Here is a 19637-nt window from a genome sequence, read left to right as displayed (position 1 = left end):
CAGAGTAATTTCCACATATTAATATATTTTTCAAATTGGGCTCTGTACCGCCATTCTCTATTATATTACGAATACGTGTGCCAAATTTCTCGAAAAAATATTCAAAATTACAGCCGCAATCTTGGAACGCGTTTTCGCTACCTGTTGATCGCTACTGTTTCCTCTTAAAGCCGTGTGTTCTTTTTATGAAATATACATCCCTGACATTTGAAATGCCAGGTTCCAGGCAGTTTTACGATTGTTTTGCTTCAATTTTCCAGTCAACGCCTAATTTTCTGTGTAACTGTGGCATGTTTACTTATTATGGCATCGTATTGACTTGTTTCTACGATAACGGGTATTTTTTATTTTTTTTTTCTATTAATCTGAAAGCTCTATCTGGTAAACAAGCACTTTTGCAAATAAACTGTGAATGCAAAGAGTTTTGAAAATAACCAGCTTTTATATGGTAATGACTGTAATGAGGCAGTTATGAAAAATTTTAACGATAGTAATACGTTCCTTGTTGAAAACTTGTTTTCCACCTACCTCTACTGAAAGTATACATTTCCTGACCTGATTGTAGGGAGCGAAGTCGTACTTTTCCTCCCTAAGGAGACAAAGTACTTTTACTCCCTAGGGAGGAAAAGTAAAAGTGACGTCATGGAATGTCATTGATGAAATAACTTATTGACGCCCTATATAATATTCTATTTTCTATTACGTAAGTATCTATACATTTTAACGTTTATTTATAGAACACCCTTTATTTTGCAGAACGCTTAAAAACACTAAATTGTTATTTTGATTTACCAATGTTTATATTAATAATTTGACTTATATTAAATTTGACAGTTGACAGTTATACTGTACCTACTTGTTAGTTTTAGTTCTCTACTAAATTTTGAAGGAAGGTAGAAAAATCATATGTTTAATATGGGAGTAAAGTACTTTTCCTCCCTTGAATGATTACTGCCGCCCGCTCCACGTCGGGCAGTAAACTTCATTCTCGAGAGGAAAAGTAGCACTTTGCTCCCTTGTTATACAAATAACTATAAACTTATCGAAAAAAGTGAATTTTTATTTTTTTTGTCAATTAGAGACTTTTGCAAATAACGGCCTCAGCAACATTTGTAATATTTTCTCTCGTTACAGATATTCATAACAAACACGTAACTACTTTTAAAGGTGTTTCTTGCAAATAATTGGTACTATTTTTAAAGGGGTATTTAATCTAACCAAGGGGTTTAGCGATGGATCGCATCCACGTGGTGCACCCTGGGTAACGCCAAATGATCCATCACCCCCAATTCTTAGGTTTAACACATCGTGCCGACTGGATTCATGGTACAGGGAGTAAAGTGTATTTAAAGTGATGCCCTAGAGAGATGGCGAACCCTAGGGAAATATAGCCTTGGTGCGATAAGGGCGCACTGCCGTACTCGACATTTATTTCGACCCTACTCGTGGGAAAAATCGTGGAACCAAAGCGAAACATAAAATAAGCGGAGAGGGACTCAGAAATGGGCAACCTCTCCGAAGAAACAAGGATGGAAGCTGCGGGAGCAGCAGACCATATAGAACAAACGAATTATGGAGCTGTGGAAGCAGCAGACCATACCGAGGAGATAGATATGGGAGCTAACCAACTAGAGACAAGCCTCGAAAAACTAAGCCTCAGGACAAAAAAGCTATCTGGGGCTTAAAAAACGAAGGCTTAAGAAAGCCGAAAAAATAGCTGCTGGGACGTGAGTTAAAGAAAACCCACATAAGACCAAAAGCCAAAAGGGGAAAAGTGACCAGACCACGGGAGTGAAAAGAACCCGGTCTGACGGCTGGACCCCAACAAAAACCCTAAGGCCAAAAGACCGAAGGGAATTACGAAGCAAGCAGCTAACAACGCGACCAGGAGTGGTAATACGCAGACTGGCACAGTTGCTAGCGCTGTAGAGGCAAGGGGCGGTAAAACGCAGAGTGGCGTTTACGGCGAAGTGACAGACAAACTGAGGATGGCGGTGGTAGACAGGCACAATCCTGAGGTAAAACTGAACCAGGAACAAGCAGACCTGGTTCGAAAAAAATTGGAAGAGGCAGTGGATAAGGCACTTGATGGGAGTCGGAATCCACTGCAATTACTAAGAACTACATTCAGCGCAGGGATTCTGTGGACCCACTGCGCGAATGAGCCTACCAAATATTTGCTGGAGGGGATGGTACGAGAGCTTCGGGATCTCTGGGAGTTGGCGGATTTGAAGTTGATCGAATCCAAAGACTTGAGAAGACCGATTGTTCTTGTGCACGTGCCTGAGACTGGCATATGCAAAAAAGTGTCCAGGAGTCGCTTGGGCAAGCACAATGCAGGGCTCAATACGACAGACTGGATACTGAAAAACTCAGAAAGTCAAGGGGCAGGGAGAAATCGTTGCGTACTCGATCGACAGGGTCTCCCTTAGGGTTTTAAAGCAGACCCAACTCAAGGCCTTTTCTAGGATTAAAAGGGTAGCATTCACGATTGTGAGAGAGACAGATGGAGATGGCAAAGGTGAGAGTGATCCAAGCCAACCTTCAGCACAGTAAGCCAGCTTTGGCAGAACTTGCTGTGGAGATGAAAATGTTTGATGTTGCTTTCATCCAAGAACCCTGGGTAAACCAGAAGGGTCTCTCAGGGATAAGCGGAGAACGGATTTACAGTAGATCCGCTGAAGTACTAAGAACCTGCATAATAGCTAAAAGCAACATCAAAGTACTGCCGTTAACTGATTTCTGTTCCAGGGATCTAAAAGCAGTAAATCTAAAAGTTAAAGAGGGAGGTAGACTGAAGGAGATAATACTCTGATCAGACTACCTGCCCTATGATGTCATAACCCACCACCACCAAGGGAACTGGAGGAGCTGATGAGAGACTGCAGAGGCAAAGGATCACACATAATCAAAGAGGTGAGCACTTACTACAATTTATTATGGAATATAATTTACACATACTAAATGTAGGTAGATAGAGTAAAGATAGTGATGATGATATCCAACCTCCTATTAGGAGACGGCACTTAAACAAGAAGAAATGTAGGCAACAAACCTACCTTTGTGACTGCAAATTGGAAGGAGGTTATCGATATAAAGATGGCGACTGCATTTGCAATCAACATCGTTAGGAACTGGCATGTGTCTGATGAGGCGAGATTCTCAGACCACAGACACATAAACTTTGAAATAACGGGCTATGAGCACGAAACAGAGACTTATTGAAACCCCAGGAAAACTGATTAGGAAGCGTATCAAGAAGACCTGACATATAGTTTTCGTGGGACTATAAAGAAGATAAGGAACACAATAAAGCTAAGCTACTGAATAATTTCAGAATATAGTCATAGAAGCATATAAAGATAACTGTCCCATAACAGCAAGGAGCTCCAACAGGAAAGTGCTCTGGTGGAACAATGAACTTGCTAAAAGAAGAAGAGATGCGGGAACAGAATTCAATTCTACAAAAAGATAAGGCGAGTGGAGCGAATATCGCAAAGATCTGAGTGAATAAAACAAAGCTTTAAGGAAAGCCAAAAGAGAATCAAGGAGGAAGCACTGTGAGGAGATAGAACAGACTGCAGAAGTGGCTCGACTCTAGAAGGTTCTCTCGAAAGAGCCTAAGAGCAATATCGCCACGCTCCAGATTTAGTTGGGCGACTACACACACACCAGTGAAGAGACGCTGAGGGAACTCTTCAATGTTCCCTTCCCTGCGTCAGTAACCAGAATGATGACACCAGAAGTCCTACAGCAAGAAGGACCAGTTACCATGGAACATGGAAATAGGGGAAGCTGGAGAACTGCAAAAGAGATGGTGACACCAGACAAAATAAAATAAGCAGTAAGTTCATTTTAACCATATAAATCACTGAGAACGGACAGAATATATCCTGTACTTTTGCAAAACGGTCTACACTCTAGGTAACAGATAGGGGTCACCGTGGACTTTTGAATTCTGATGGGTCCACCCATCAGAATTTTTCTGTGTATTTTTGGCTACTGAATAAGGACTTTGAGGGTGGATTTCGATCCGAGTAATCAAAGAATTGTTATCAACAATTTAATTTCTTATACATACAATATTTATAATAGGCGAGAGGCAGGCACCCCCAAAATGACCAGGTACTGACCACGGAGAGGTGAATGGCCAATTTCATTCATACTGTATGATTTTGATGGTGCTGAAAACGAAAAAAAGGTTTATTTTGAATTTTATGTGGGGGAACATTGTCAAAATTGCAATTTTACCCTAAAAATAAAAGAAAATGAAATCACGTTTTTTGCGTTTACCTACAACTCTGTTCCGTTTTGATATTTTTTTCTGAAATTTTCACAGTATATAACTCTAATACTTCTGAAGACAACGGTACCTGCTTCAATCTTTCAGTCTTACTCTGGTAAAGGTTATGCATTTTTTTAAGTAAAAGGTGCAGATTTCTGCATTGCAACGTTGAATCGCAAAAGTTGAGTGACGAAATTTGAGATTTAGCTTTATAATCACGTTTATGTTAAAATATAGAGTACAAAGAAGTTTTCTGGAAAGTATTAGATCAAAACATCTTATAAAAAAAATAGTGCAACTTTTAATATCGCTATAAGAAATCCCCAAAATAACGCTTATATTTCGAGATACTGACCATGGATGGTGAACGGCTAGTTTTGATCTTACATTATGTTTTTGACAGCGTTGAAACCGAAAATGAAATTTATTTTAAATTTTAGCTGGGGGAATATCGTCAAAATCGCAATTTTATCCTAGAAATAAAAAACAATGAAATCACGTTTTTTGCGTTTAACTCGCTACAACTCTGGCCCGTTTTATTATTTTTTTAAGTTTTTTTTATTTGTGACTTTAGCACTTAGCTATTTAGCCAGATACAACTGGATAATAATTAATACTAATACAAAAAACTATTAAACCTAATACAAATTATTAAAAAGAAAAACATATTATTCTAATTTACTTAATACTAAATAAAAAAGTGTCTATCTATACCTACTATTGCAAACAGATCAAAATAGTCAAAAGAAAAAAAAACCTCTTAAAAATTCCTAAAAGACATTACTATAAATAGGGAAAAGGAGGGAAAATAAACAATTGGGTAAAAAAAAAGGTTAACGAGATTGGCTAAAATTGATTACAGACATACATTTGTACTATGTATAAATTTGATTAGACAATCATATACTCTTTTGTCATTAGTAGCCAATAGGTTATTTATTTGGTACGAATGAAATATTTGCAGCGTTTGCAAGCTGCTTAAAAGAGCTCCTGTATGCTGAATATATTTGGAACAGTTAAAAAAGATATGATTAAGATCTCCTTGTTCTTGACATGTTTCACATAAGTCTGAATTGTAAATTTTGATTTTAGCAAGATGAGTAGGATAACAAGCATGACCAAATCTCAATCTTATTAAGGTTGTTATATATTTACGGATGTTACTAAATTTCTTAAACCATCTCGAATTTGGAATTTGTGGTTGTATATATTATTGTGTATATTATGCACTAGTTGAATCTAGAATTAGATATGGAATACTTGGGTGGGGCGGTGTACAAAAAACTTATTTAAAGAAAGTCGACATCTTACAAAAAAAAATATTGAAAATAATAATTAACAAAAAAATGACATACCCGTCTCATTTATTATTCTGTGATACTAACGTAATGGATACGAGGCAACTTTATATGTATTCCCTGGTATTATACACATACAACCATAAACATATCCTGCATACATTACCTCATCACTATGAGACTCGCACTAAAACCAACCAACACGTACAATTGGGAAATATTAAAAAATCAATAGGACAGAGATCTGCCATGTATCTTGCTCCAAAAGTATTTAATCACTTGCCGAACATATACAAGATATATATTAATACTCTTAATTCATTAAGTATGGTAAAATTTATATTCAAAAAGTATGTATTGAACCTTGATCGTAATATTGTACATAAGTTGTTTGATTGACTTAACAAGTGAATGAAATTAAAAAAAAAAATAAAAAAAAAATGATAAAAAAAAGAATGTTTGCAATACAGTGGTTTGTTAAATTTGCCCAGTTCCTTTATTTATAATATAAAAAAATAAAAGAAAATAAATAAATACATGTAAGATAATAGAATGTTTGTACCTTGACATTTAGTATACACATACTATATTCAATAACTAAACATTGTCACACACTATCCCCGTGTTCGACCAATAGGTTTTAACGGGTAGTGAGTAAATGTTTCTTTATTTTCCAGGATTAACATGTAAAATTAAAAAGTAGAATGTAATAATGTAAAACGTAGAATATAAAGTTAAAATGTATGTATTTAATTCTTGTACTGTGAAATTAATAAACATTATTATTATATAAATATATTGTGTTGTTGAGTGGTTACAAAAAGTTTGCCAATAAGTTTTCCAACGATCTATTTGATTTCTTTTAGAGATACAAAAAGTGTCAGGAATACAAATTCTCTCCTCTGGTACAATTTCAGCTGAAGAGGTTATTGCAGCTTTAGCTAAAGAATCAACATGCTCATTATATTTTATACCAACATGAGCTTTTACCCAAATAAAATTAGTAGTTTTATTTTTATTTTTAAGCTTGACAAGCATGTTCTTAATTTGGTAAATGAAAGGATTAGAATTATAATTGGGTAATTTTGAACTTTTGAGAGATAATAAAACTGACAATGAATCGGATATTATTAACACTGAATTATTGTTTAAACTATCGAAATATATCAAGGATTCAAGAATTGCAATTGCTTCTGCACTAAAAATTGAGCAATTAGAAGGTAATTTGAACATTTTTTCTGTTGACTTAGATGGAATGTAGAAAGCACATCCGGTCCCTTCCGATGTTTTGGATGCATCTGTATAGATTACAGTTGCTTTGGGCCATTTGTCTATACAGGAATTCAAGATGCATGAATCTAATAATGAACTATTATAATACGTAGGTATATGTATATCAGGTTCATAAAAAAATGCGAAATAGTCGTTAGTATCAAGGTTGTTGATATTGTTGATATACTTATTGTTGCACATGGTTCTAAAGGCTGTACACAGGGTTGGTGTATTTTTATGAGTCCAGTATCTGTTTGTTAGATCATCTGTGTTTAGTGAGCTTATGCTAGAATATAAGGAATTATTGATACATGCAATTTTCACAACAAATTTTTCACTCAGATAATCTCTTCTAAAATTCAAGGGAGGTTCTAACGCTTCAACATGCAATGGTGCTATTGGAGTAGACTTCATTGCTCCCATACAGATACGTAGAACAGTACAACAGTACGTTGAAATACATCCATTTTATTTAAAATTTGTTTACTTGCTGATCCATAAAGTATACATCCATAGTCCAGAATAGACCTGATGTAAGATTTGTAAAATAGTAAAGCTGTTTCTACATCAGCTCCCCACCAAGTTTTAGAAATGGATCTTAAAAAGTTTAAACCTTTATTGCTTTTGTCAAGCATATACTCGATGTGTAATTTCCAAGTTAGCTTTTGATCTAGAAACATGCCTAGATACTTTATTGACTTGCAGAAATTTAAAGTTTGGCCATTTAATAAAATAGTATTTGGGTTAGGAATATTATGTTGTGAAAAAATACACACATTAAGATTTACTAGTGGATAAATTAAAACCATTTTCACAAAACCATTTTGAGAAATGTTCATGTAATTTTCTTAAGATTGTAAGGGAGAGTTCATATTTTGTCCTTTCTGTATATATGAGGAAGTCATCCGCATATTGGATTGTTTTGTAAGTAATATTTGGTGCATTAAGGCTATGAAAATCAGCCGTATACAGATTAAAAAGAAAAGGGCTTAAGACTGATCCCTGAGGTAATCCCCAACTATTATAACGTGGTCCAAGAAGTTCATTTTTATGGTTTCTAACGTATAGGCGTCTATCAGTGTAGAAATTAAGAATAGTTTGTGCTAGTTTTATGGGTATTTGAAACTGATTGATCATTTTGTCTTTTAATCGAGGTAAACACACACTGTCATAAGCGCCTTCTACATCTAGTGATAAAGTAGGCAAATAATTATTTCTAGAAAAATTACCCTGTATGTCCGCTACAAGTGTAGCTAAAGCATCTAAAGCTTCACATCCTCGTCTGTGTCCAAATTGATTGTTTGGTAGTAACTTTTTAGTATGGACCCACCATTCTAGTCTGTTTTTTAACATACGTTCCAAAGTTTTAAATACACACGAAAAAAGAGAAATGGGTCGATAAGATTCGGCTGAATTTGGATCTTTTGTAGGCTTTAGAATCGGAATAACAATTATGTCTTTAAAAATATTTACGTCAGAATTGTCTTGAACTATACGATTAAAAAGGTCCAATAGAAAATGTTTTGCTACTTCTGGAAGGTTTAAAAGCATGGAGTATTTGATATGATCGTATCCTGGACTATTATCTTTACGATTATTTATAGCGAAAATTAGTTCATTGTAAGTAAAAGGTTTTAAGAGAAAATGATTTTTATCAGCTGGGGTTGATGCTATGGAGCTGGGAATTATTTGAGGGTTCGCAGTTGGGGGGTGCAACTTTAATAAGAAAGTCATCCATCCATTTCTGATCTAAAGATTTTATGTTTGATACCGGTTTTCTGTAAAGTTTTTTAGCTTGATTCCAAAGAGTTGTAGCTGATGTACTTTTATTGAGCGAAGAGACCCATTCAATCCAATGCTTTTGGCTATACTTTTTAATGTTTTTTTGGTTCTAGCTGCAATCTCCTGATATTGAACATAATTTTCAAAATTACTTTTTTTCTTGTAATTTATTAGAGCCAATTTTCGTTGTTTGATAATATTGTCACAATCAATATTCCACCAAGGAGGTGGGTGCCTTTTACATTTATAAGGTTTATATTGGGGTATAGCTGCTCCCGCAGCCGTATTTATATTATTTATGAAGAAGGAGTACTTATCAATTAGATTATCCGAGTGAAAATTGTTTGTATCGTGTAAATTTTGAATAGTAGAGGTATATAACGCCCAATTGGCTTTTTTAATATTCCATTTATTTTTAAGAGATATTTCATTTTCATTAATTGCAAAAAGAAGTTCTATAGATATGACATAGTGATTTGATCCTAGAGTGTCAGGAATGACATTCCAAGATGTCTTGTTAACCAATTCAGGTGAACAAAAAGTTACATCGACAGCCGAATCTTGTTGATCAGGACGTCTCAAAATTGTAGGTTCGCCATTATTTAAAACTGTTAAATTTAAATCATCTGCGACATTTATAAGTTGTGACCCTATGGTATCATTATTACGACAACCCCATATAGAGTGGTGTGCATTAAAGTCACCACCTATAATTAAAGGACCTTCAAATTGTTCAAAAATTTTAGTCCAATCGTCATATTTTGTTTGTATTTTTGGAGGTTTATAAATAGATACAAAATTTAACAATAAAGTTCCATATTTAACTTGGATAGCACACACTAAAATATTTTCATTGTAATTTATATTAATTTTATGTTCAACAAAACGAAGATATTTGTGTACCAAAATTGCCACACCAGCGTAGCCATCGTTTCTGTCATTGCGGACTATATTGTAACCACTAAAACTATATTTTTGATTTCTTTTGAACCAAGTTTCACTTATAATAGCAATGTCGATACTTTTATCATAAAGAAATTGTACCAGACTATTTTTGCTAGCTATAGCAGAACGTGCATTCCATTGCATTATATTTAAATTGCGTGTTTTGGGCATTTTATTGGTTTTTCAAAGTATCCTCCAATACCTGTTCTATGCTACTTGTAATTAATTTAATATCAATAGGTTGTCTATTGTTACCTGAAAGAATTTTATTTAAAAAGTCCACGATAAAAATGGATAGGTTGCTAGCTATACTACTTTTCTTGGTTTACAAACAAGCGTAGTTTGGTTTATTTGAATTTATCGGTAAATGTTGTGAAGGTCCAAAGGAGAATGGAAATAATGGTTCATGGATAGGTGACTGGATAGTGGGAGAGTTTGATTTTCTCTTCTTTTTCATTGGAGGACTAAAGCTTACAGGATTGGGTTGGGAAAGGAAATCATAATTTGTTAGCGGTGAAAAAGAGTTGTGACTTACTAGACTGGATAAGGAGTTTTCAGAAATTTCTTTAGCTTCTTTAAAGGAGTTTTTTTGCTGTATCATTATATTTTTAATTTTTTTTTGATTATCGTAAGAGGGACACTTTTTTGAGATAGAAACATGATCTTTGCTTTTACAGTGTATACAAAAAGTTAAATTTTTATCACAATTATGTTTGTCGTCTTTAATTTCTCCACAATTGATACACTTTTCTTCAGTACTGTTACACTGCTTAGATACATGCCCAAATTTAAAACATTTGAAGCATTGGGTCACTCTTCCTACAAATTGTTCGACAGGAAAAAATACTCTATTAAAAGCTACCCGATTAGGTAAAATATTCCCCTCAAAAGTAACAACAATAGTTTTTTTTGGTACAATTCAACTGTTCTGTCTTCTTTTTGGACTTTTCTATTTAATCTGTAAATATTAGTGACGCGTGAGTGTGATTCTATATTTTCCAAAAGATAGTTGATATCGTAACGAGTATCAACATTTCTTACTAACCCTTTAATTTCAAGTAAGTGATTTGGAATAAATGCTTTTAAATTTTCTGACTTTAGGAGGGGATTTTTAACTAAATTATTTGCTTCTAATAATGATTTTAATAAAACCTTAATCCGGTTTCGGCCTATACTCTTAATTTCCAAAATGTTATTAAGTTTAAATTTTTTAAAAAGGATATGGGCAACTGTTATTGCATGCAATTTTCCTACATAATTTTCAGTACTTTCTATGTATACCCAAATATTTTGTACATTGTACTTATCTGAAAGAATATTGAAAGTTTTCGGTTCCAACTGCTTTGTTTTCTGGAGGTGACTATCACTTGGATTATTACTAGTAACACTTGAAATTAAAATACTGTTATCCATATCAGCATCTGTCGTCACAAAAGACGTCGGTTGTGTAGTTTTGTCTCCCATCGGGGACCGATATTTATTAGTTGCCAGAATACACTTGTCTTCTTAATTGACTTTTCACTAAAATTTTATTGATAATTATGACATAAAAAAATCTGTGGCAAATGGACTTGCATCCAAGCCAAAAACAAGCACACACACACACACACACACACACACACACACTAAAATTTTAAAGTTTACCTATATAAATAAGTATACAATTTTATTCACTGACAAAAACTGTTACTTTTTCAACTCGTATGAAAGTTTAAATAATACTTTTTGAGCTAAAAATGTTAATTTTTACTAAGAGTAGATTTTACTTCGTACTATCAGTTTGAAGTTTAAAACGTCAATCCTTTTTTTAAGTTTATACGCTGTGAGCTCGTACGTAGAGGGGATATTTACAAATTCGCGAGCGCTAGTAGTGGCAAGTCTGCAAACGTTTACCGGAAAGGGCCTAGCCGGGTAAGATGATGAAAAGTGCCCCCAACTCGATTTGAATTCCATATAGGTCACCGTTTAGCATATATAGTGAAACTAACTTTCTGAAATTTTTAGCCCCCTAGGTGGTCATGTGACCCACCTACAGCCTAATTAGGGTTTTTATGTTTTTATTTTTTATCTCAGCCGCATCGAGAACTAGCGAAAAACTTTAAATAAAAAAGGTGTAAGCTTTAAAAAGTTCTGTCCGAAAAAAATATTGTTTTTAATATTTGGCGGGAAATTTAAATTTTAGAACGATTTCAAAATTTTAAATGAGTATAAAAAAATAACTAAGACATTCGTTTTCACGAAAAAAATATATAACGTGCATTTTGGCATAATGGTTCACCCTAATTTTTTTCAAATTTTTAAAATTGGTGAAACACACCTTTAAAAATAAAAAACCACATTTTTTCGGCTTTTTTTTTCGTTTTTTGATACAATTTTATACATGTTTTTCAAAAAAGTAACACCGTCACTAGAGTAGGTAAAAAACTGAAAAATAGTTGGGGTTTGCTTAATAAAAATTTTTTGTAACGCCATCCATTTTCAAGATACAGGGCGTTGAAGAAAACAAAATTTTACACATTTTTTACGATTTTGCCGAAACTACTGGCAAGATTGTAATAAAATTTGGCGAGTTTTAAGAGGTAGTTGTTGTGCATTTTTTGACATACAATTAAGAATTTTATATTTATCATTGGCGCGCATAGGGGTAATGGTCTGAACTTTTTAAAGAAAAAAGATAGTACGCCACTGACATATTTCAAACTGACAATCGTTTTTGAATTCCTCGTTCAATTTGCGACAAACAATCTATCTTCCTATTTTTTCATACGAGGCGCCGTTTTGCTGCAAAAAATAAAATATCTTAACGCTTCCAAAGTATTCGAATTAGTTTCTATAATGGATGTCGAGTTTATGTAGATGTAGGAACTACTAATAGTAGTATTTTATTTCATAGAAGTTCGAATACTTTGTAACGGTTAAGATGTTTTATTTTTTTAATAAATATGGCGCGTCGTATGAAAAAATAGGAAGATAGATTTTTTGTCACAAATTGGACGAGGAATTCAAAAACGATTGTTAATTTGAAATATGTCAGTGGCGTACTATATTTTTTCTTTAAAAATTTCAGACCATTACCCCTATGCGCGCCAATGATAAATATAAAATTCTTAATTGTATGTCAAAAAATGCACAACAACTACCTCTTAAAACTTGCCAAATTTTATTACAATTTTGCCAGTAGTTTCGGCAAAATCGTAAAAAATATGTAAAATTTTGTTTTCTTCAAAGCCCTGTATCTTGAAAATGGATGGCGTTACAAAAAATTTTTATTAAGCAAATCCCAATTATTTTTCAGTTTTTTACCTACTTCAGTGACGGTGTTACCTTTTTTGAAAAATATGTATAAAATTATATCAAAAAACGAAAAAAAACCGAAAAAATACGGTTTTTAATTTTGAAAGGTACGTTTCACCAATTTTAAAAATTTGAAAAAATTCAGGGTGAAACATTATGCCAAAATACACGTTATATATTTTTTTCGTGAAAATGAATGTTTTAGTTAATTTTTTATACTCATTTAAAAATTTGAAATCGTTCTAAAATTTAAATTTCCCGCCAAAAATTAAAAACAAAATTTTTTTCGGACAGAACTTTTTAAAGCTTAAAACTTTTTTATTTAAAGTTTTTCGCTGGTTTTCGATGCGCCTGAGATAAAAAATAAAAACTTAAAAACCCTAATTACGCTCTAGGTGGGTCACATGACCACCTAGGTGGCTAAGAATTTTAGAAAGTTAGTTTCACTATATATGCTAAACGGTGACCTATATGGAATTCGAATCGAGTTGGGGGCACTTTTCATCATCTTACCCGGCTAGGCCCTTTGACATAAATGTCAAAGTGATTAATTTAAAATTAAAAGTAAAAACATTAATTATAAAAAATATTAGTTGGTCAAAGCTGTGGTATATATTTTTACCTTAAATATACTTACGTTTTAAATACTGAATTTAAGTTTTTTTAATGTTCCGTAATATCGTTGATTGAAATAAACGGTAATCTTAGCGCCATCTACACGATAATTGTGAAAGTATCCGAAGTAAAAAATTCATATTTTATCAATAGAACGTCAAAATGATTAGCAAAATCTTAAAAAAATCGAGTACAATTTAATTAATTTTTTGCGTTGTAAATATTAAGCGATAACAATTAAATAATAAATTTAAAAATTACCGGTGAAAGTTGAATTAGTAATCCGCCAGGAGCGCCACCAGCGAAGCTCAGAGCCTATACAGTATATATTGCTCACTTTTCTGAAGACGGCGGTATCTGTTTCAAGCTTTTATTCTTATTCTAGTAAAAGTTATGAATTTTTTAAAGTACAAGGTGAAGATTCGTGAATGGCAAAGTCTAATCGCAAAATTAAAATTTGTCTTATTAATCACATTTATGGTAAAACATAGAGAACAAAGAAGTTTTCTGGAAAGTTTTAGATACCAATGTTGCATAGAAAAGGAAATGGTGCAACTTTTAATATAAACGTTATACTATACATCCCCAAACTGACGCTTATTTTTCGATACACTGACCATGGGCGGTGAATGGTTAATTTTGGTCTTACTTTATGTTTTGGTTGGTGTTGAAAATGACAATGAGGTTTGTTTTGAATTTTATGTGAGGGAACATTGTCAAAATCGCAATTTTAACCTAAAAATGAAAAAAAAAAAAAAATTAAATCACGTGTTTTTACGTTTAACTCACTACAACTCTGTTCCATTTTAATATTTTTTTCTGAAATTTTTATAGCAAATATTTCTCACCTTTGTGGAGACTATAAAAGCTGTCGTAGACTTTCAATCTTTTTCTCATAAAAGTTATGCATATTTTTAAATAAAAGGTGCAGATTCATGAATTGCAAAGTTAAATCGCAAACATTAGTGACAAAATTTAAAATTTATCTATTTGATCACGTTTATCTTAAAATATACAGCCCAAAGAAGTTTTATGGGGAGATTTAGATCTAGATATGTTATAGAAAAAAAAAATGGTGCAACTTTTAATTTTAAGAAAAACGTGATTTAATTTTTTTTTATTTTTATGGTCAAATTGCGATTTTGACAATGTACCCCCACCTAAAATCAAAATAAACTTCATTTTCTGTTTCAGCATCATTGAAAATATAAAGTAAGACCAAAGTGAGGCATTCACCACCCATGGTCAATATCTCAAAAAATTAGGATTTTAGGTAAAACAATTTTGGGGATTTATAACGTCGATGTTAAAAGTTGCACCATTCGATTTATATAAAACATTTTGATCTAAAACTTTCCATAAAACTTCTCTGTACTCTATGTCTTAACAAAAATGTAATTAAAATTCTAAATTTCAAATTTTGTTAGTCAAATTTTGCGATTAAACTTTGCAATTTACGAATCTGCACCTTTACCTTTAAAAAATTTAACTAAAATTTAAAATAAATTTCATTTTCGTTTTCAAAGCCATCAAAAATATAATGAAAGACCAAAATTAGCCGATCATCACCCATAGTCAGTATCTCGAAAAATAAGCGATATTTTGGGGATTTCTATAGCGATCTTAAAAGTAGCACTATTCTTTTTTCTATAAGACGTTTTGTTCTAAAACTTTTCAAAAAATTTTTTGTACTCTATATTTTAACATAAATGTGATGAAAAAGCTAAATTTCAAATTTAGTTACTCAACTTTTGCGATTCAACGTTGCAATGAACAAACTTCATAACCTTTACCAGAATAAGACTGAAAAATTGAAACAGGCACCGTTGTCTTCAGAATTGTTAGTGCTATATACTGTTAGACAAGGCGAAAACGGCGGGTTCGTTGGGAAAAATATTCCCATGAGATTTTTTGCATAATTACATTCGTGAAACATCCCAGAATAAGGTTCAAGAAGTCGCCCACGTGAAAAGTGGGCCAAATTTTTTTTAACAATTTTTTTTAATCGAATTGCAAAAATCAATATTTTTGGCCAGGACAATTTTTTTAAGTTTTTTGGACCATTCTGGATAAAAAAGGTCTCTTATAATTTTTCTCTAAAGTTGATCGTTTTCAAGTTATAAGCAATTTAAAATTGAAAAAAAAACGAAAAATGGCGATTTTCAAGGCTTAATAACTCGGTTAAAAGTTATTATTATGAAAGTCAGAAAGTGACTAAATCAAAGTTTAATGTCCCCCCTACAAGATCCCGAAGAAATTTTTGTCATTTATTACTAAGCTGTTATTTTTAATAATATTGAGCTCCATGCACGTGGTAGCCGGCTGTAAATGCTGAGTGCGAGAGAGATGCCACTCCGGCAGTCCAATTGTGCATCTTACTTGCACTCACATTTACGGCCGCCTACCACGTGCATGGCGCTCAATATTATTACTTAAAAATAACAGCTTAGTAATAAAATAATGACAAAAATTTCTTCGGAATCTTGTAGGGGGGGGGGGGGGGCGTTAAACTTTGCTTAGTCACTTTTTGACTTTCATAATAATAACTTATAACCGAGTTATTAAGCGTTGAAAATCGCATTTTTCGTTTTTTTCAATTTCAAATTGCTTATAACTCGAAAACTATCAACTTTAGAGAAACAATTATAAGAGACCTTTTTTTATCCAGAATGGTCCAGAAAACCTACAAAAAAATTATCCGGGCCAAGAATATTGATTTTTGCAATTTGAATAAAAAAAAATAATTGTTAATAAAAATTTGGCCCACTTTTCACGTGGGCGACTTCTTGAACCTTATTCTGGTATGTCTCACGAATGTAATTATGCAAAAAAAATCTCATGGGAATATTTTTCCCAACGAACCTGCCGTTTTCGCCTTGTCTATGTGGAGATTTCAGAAAAAAATATCAAAACGGAACAGAGTTGTAGCGAGGTAAACGCAAAAAACGTGATTTCATGTCATGACTACAATTGGTTATTCACCTCTCCGTGGTCAGTATCTCGAGAAATAAGCGTTTTTTTGGGGGTGTGCCGCTCGTCTATAAGGCTTGTAATTTAGAGCGTGGCACCTGCGGAGTGCTGACAGAAGTGAATACTTCTTACAGACTCCATTATATTCGGTTCGATTCGTATGGTTTAATTTTATTTAATACCCTGCGCGTCAGAGAAAACGGGCACCCCAAAAAGGGTCATTTTTATGTCTCGTATCTCCTAAACCTGAAGTGGCAACGTCGGATTGATTAAGAAAACATCGTGTTAATTTACGGCTATAATGAACTCGAAAAATCGGGAGTTATAACGAAAAATAATTCGTCAAAATAGTTATAATAGGTGATAATAAACTATTGTTTACGTGAAAAGACAAAAATATTATAGAACTGCTGCAGAATTGAATAAATAACAGAAAATATACAGATTATTGTTGACAACAGTAATTAAGTGATAACGAGGTCTACTGATAAAACACCAAAACAAAAACAGCTGATGGTAAGAACTTGGATTGCTTATAAACACCGTTGCCAGATCTGTAAGTAAATAAGGAAATACTTAAAATAGTAATAGGTTCAAAGTTGAATTTAATTAATTAGGGGAATTGTTTTAAAATAAAATATTGCACCGATAAAGGGAACAGATTCGACGGGTTGACTGGCCTGTGATCTTTTCCGCGGTGCATTTACAAAAAAAAAGGTAATAATAAAATAATACGGAAATTATAATTTTAATTTTATACTGGTGTTGGGTAATATTAAAATAGAATATTGGGTAATTATAATTTATAATAATAATATAATTTAGATATAGTGTTAAGTAGATTTGGAATAGACAATCGAATAAATTAAAAAAGGAAAAAAGATGGAAGAACAAGAGAATTATAACTCTGAATAAGAAAAGTAGATCATTAAATAATGGAAACGTTATTAGTATTGACACAAGAAATCTGAAGAAATCTGAGGGAATGGTTCGGCTGCAGTTCCATCGACCTATTTAGGGCAGCCGCCAGTAAAATAAGAATAGCTGTGATGATTTCCAACCTCCGATAGGAGACGGACTTGAAGAAGAAGATTGACACAAGAGATAAAAATGATAAGAGAGGGGCACAAAGAATATATTAAAGTAATACAAAAGGTTAAAGAAGAGAATGAGGCAATAAAGAAAGAAAATGTGCATTTAAAAGAAGAAATAGAAGTAATCAATGAAAAGTTGGAAGAAATAGGCAGAGAAAAAAGGCGAAATAATATTGTAATACAAGGAATTAAAATAGACACGAACGAATCGAATATTTTAGAATGTGAAATGAAAACCTTTATACAAAATAATCTGGAAATTAAAGTAGAGATAAAAACAGCAAAAAAGATTGGATATAAGACCTGTTTAGTGGAATTCAATAAAATAGAAGATAAAATCAAAGTAATGACAAACAAAAACAAATTAAGGAACATAACCAACAGAAATATACAGTATTTCCGTGAGTCAGGGTAAGTCCGTGATAATACACATTTATGACATTTATTCTAACATGACATTTTAGTTAAATCTGACAGTTGTCACATTTTATTTTCAATTTGGAATAAAAACAAATCAAAAGTGTTTCTTGCATTTAAAAAATGGTATTTTCTTTGATTTGTATAGTCTTATAGATTATACAGATTATATTTGTAATATTATTATCTAATTAAAAAAAAATTATTTTTTTATTATGGCGCCATCTATCGACAACTAGAATAATTAGAATAAATGTTATAAAAATGTCACCGACGAAATGTAATCACAGACGTGCCTTTCTTTCTGTCACATACAATTTAATGCGTTAGAAAGAAATTGAAAAACTGTGACGCACTGAAAGATGATCATGAGAAATACTGTATATATATTAATAAAAGATGAATCTAAGCGAAAAACGGATACAAAGAAAAATGAAGGAAATAGCTATTGAGGAGAAGAATAAGGGAAAGAAAGTCAAAATGGGTTATCAAAAAATATGGATCGAAAGTGAAGAATGGAAATGGAATAAGGATAAGTAAATAATAGAAAGGGCTCCAAAACGAGATAAAAAAGAGATAAAAGCCGATGGTTCAAAAAACTAAGTAAAGAACAGACGGGAAAGGAAAAACGGAAAATGGACTGGAGTGGAATAGGACAAACGAATAAAATTGAAGAAAAAGTAGAAGTTATTAATACAAGAAAGAAGGTAGTAGTAAAATATTTTAAACTAGAAACGTGGAACGTAAGAAGTATTAATGGAAAAGAAATAGAATTAAACCAAAGAATTTGAAAAAGCGGATTTAGATATATTGATAATAACGGAAACAAAGAAAAAGAATAAAGGAATAGTAAGAACCGACAATGACCACATTTTCATGTGGAGTGGAGTAGAAAAGAATGCACGAGCGGTAGCAGGAGTGGGATGTTTAATAAAGAAAGAACACAAAAATACACTTAACAAATGGGAAGCAATAAGTGAAAGAATACTGAAGATAGAATTAAAATGCAAGACACACATCAAGACAATAATAGGAACTTATGGACCAGATGAAAATGAAAAAACGGAAGAGAAAGATAAATACTGGAATTAACTGCAAGAGGCTATAGAAGAGTGTAGAGGAAAAATATATATTGCTGGAGACTGCAATGGACGAGTTGGAACAAAGGATGATATATATGGAGCAGTAATCGAAAAACACGGTGAAAATACAAGAAATAATAATGGGAAAAGACTACTGGAATTTTGTATTAACAATGATTTAATAATAACAAATACTTATTTGGAACATAAAGAGATTCATAAGATTACTAGAGAAGAACCAAGCAGAGGAGAAAAGTCAATAATAGACTATACAGGGTAGCGAGAAAATATGGAAACACGTTAATTTCTCGGAAACCGCTGGAAAGATTTTTATATATTTTGGTGGGTAAGGGTTTTCTAATACGGCCGATATTATAGTGGTAATTACATTGTTGTCAAATATTCCGTTTTTCTGTAAATCTAATGAACTTTCTTATTTCAAATGGAACACCCTGTATACTTTTTACGTTTTGACGTCCATATCCATACCAGTGTCAATTTTACTACACGTAATTTGCCGTGTAAAGACAGAAAAAGTAGGGATAGCCGTAAAATATTTGCGAATTATGTACCCATGCATGGC

General features: G+C 32.7%; 1 protein-coding gene across 1 annotated transcript in view; it reads left to right on the top strand.

Annotated features, from left to right (window-relative positions):
- The window catches only part of LOC126889371 (glutathione S-transferase 1-like), a 134413-nt gene that overhangs the window by 56129 nt on the left and 58647 nt on the right, over positions 1-19637 (top strand). The gene's annotated exons all lie outside the window — the stretch shown is intronic.

Source organism: Diabrotica virgifera, chromosome 8 (assembly GCF_917563875.1).
Source record: "Diabrotica virgifera virgifera chromosome 8, PGI_DIABVI_V3a".
Taxonomy (NCBI): Eukaryota; Metazoa; Arthropoda; class Insecta; order Coleoptera; family Chrysomelidae; genus Diabrotica; species Diabrotica virgifera.
The sequence above is the reverse complement of the archived record's forward strand: the minus strand, read 5'-3'. Positions and strand labels throughout refer to the sequence as shown.